Source organism: Carlito syrichta, unplaced genomic scaffold, assembly GCF_000164805.1.
Source record: "Carlito syrichta isolate Samal-C Ts95f unplaced genomic scaffold, Tarsius_syrichta-2.0.1 Scaffold289691, whole genome shotgun sequence".
NCBI lineage: Eukaryota > Metazoa > Chordata > Mammalia > Primates > Tarsiidae > Carlito > Carlito syrichta.
The window spans coordinates 1-1,818 of NW_007233787.1; the positions used below are offsets into that span (position 1 = coordinate 1).

A 1,818-nucleotide genomic window follows, 5' to 3' on the forward strand; every position below is an offset into this window, starting at 1 on the left:
AGACAAGAGTGCTTCTGTTAACAGGAAAGCCAAAGCCTGCTGGAGTATTGGGTGCAGTAAGCAAGCCTTTATCAACAACGGGAAGAAAACCTTATGTTAGAAGCACTGGCATGGAGACTGGAAGCAATATTAATGTAAATTCAGAATTGAACCCTTCAACCAGAAATCGATCAAGGGAACAGAGTTCAGAGGCAGCAGAAACTGGAGGTAGAGAAAATGAAGAGAACCCTGTGAGAATTATTTCTGTCACACCTGGAAAGAATATTGACCTGGTAAAGAGCAAGAAAATTAATTCTGATCAGGCTGCCCAGGGTAACATCAGCAGTGACCGAGGAAAGAAAAGAACAGTAACTGCAGCTGGGGCGGAGAATATCCAACAAAAGACAGATGAGAAAGTGGATGAATCAGGACCGCCTGCCCCTTCCAAACCCCGAAGAGGACGCCAACCCAAGTCAGAATCTCAGGGCAACCCAACCAAAAACGATGATGTAAATAAGCCTAATAGCAAGGGGAGGAAGCGAGCTGCAGGCAGCCAGGAGAGCCCTGGGGGCTTGGAAGAAGGAAATGCCAAAGCACCCAAACTGCAAGATGGAGCCAAAAAGGCAGTCCCAGCAGAGAGACAGATTGACCTGCAGAGGTAAAAAGAAGACTCCTTTGTAAAGGGAGGGAGCGAGGGCCACACAGAAGCAGCTCTCACTCCTGCAGGCCTTGAATTCACAGTGTCCTGAGCAGGAGACAGCGTTCACATCAGAATTCACACTTTCGGCCTTGAAAACAGAAAGAAACTCTTGCTTCCTTTCCATATGACGCCGGTCCTCCAATGGAAGTGGACAGCAGCACCTCTCTAGAGAGGCTAAAAGCAGCTCTGGGCTACACCCCCCACCCAGACTTTTCTTAGGAAAAGTCAATAATTAAGCAAATTGCTTAACACTTGGTTCCAGTTCCTGCATATCTGGAGTTTAAATGCATACTACACCATTAATTTCCATGCTGCAGTTTTTATTTTAAAGAAAATAACAAAATGTCCTTACAATGACACAGAAATTCTCCATTTTAGAACCAGGAATTCCCATGCTACACAAGAAAAAATAGAAATCTACTGAATTAATTTTTTTAAAAGAAAAGAGATCAGATGAAATATTTCTTTGTTTTTCCTTTTGGAAATTTTGATGTATAATTCTTTCTGCCTGCCTACTTTTCTGCAAAAATGATATGTACAGATTTCAGTTCCCTGCTATGAAAAGTGATGTGGTGGCAATTTTATAAATGTTGCTTTCTGATTTTTATCAGAGTGAGAAAATAATTAAAATTATTATTGATTTGCAAGTAGTGAACAGTTCATATTTTGATTTCCCTCCATTTTAGTTTAATATAATTTGCAATAAATGTACATATTGTTGTTTGTTTCATAGAGCATATCACTTTAAAATGGTTTTTACTCCTATGATTATGTTGGAATATTTGGGATTTTAAAGGAGTAAAAGACGGTCCAGCATTTGGTTTTGTAATGTTTGTCACCAGATTTTTATTATTGATGTAAAAAAAAATTCAATTTTTAAAAATAATTGGCCTTTGGCAGCTTTGTAAGGGATGTCGGAGGTGAGGTGTTCAGGATTGCTGTCAGTTTTCGATGCTTTGCTGTTGGGAAGGAAGTATTTTGCTTTTGTCTGCTGGTCTCGGCTCAGTTTTTGTTTATTTTAGAAGACAACTGTTGCATCAGTACATTATGTTTCTTGCGTCAGTACATTGTTCAGCATAGGTAACGTGTGCACTTTTCCTGTACACATCATCATATTTAAGTTTTTGGCATAAAATAAA

General features: G+C 39.6%; 1 pseudogene; it reads left to right on the forward strand.

The window, feature by feature from the left end:
• Positions 1 to 5: 5 nt before the first annotated feature.
• Positions 6 to 641, forward strand: LOC103256494 (annotated as a pseudogene).
• The last annotated feature ends 1,177 nt before the right edge of the window (positions 642 to 1,818 follow it).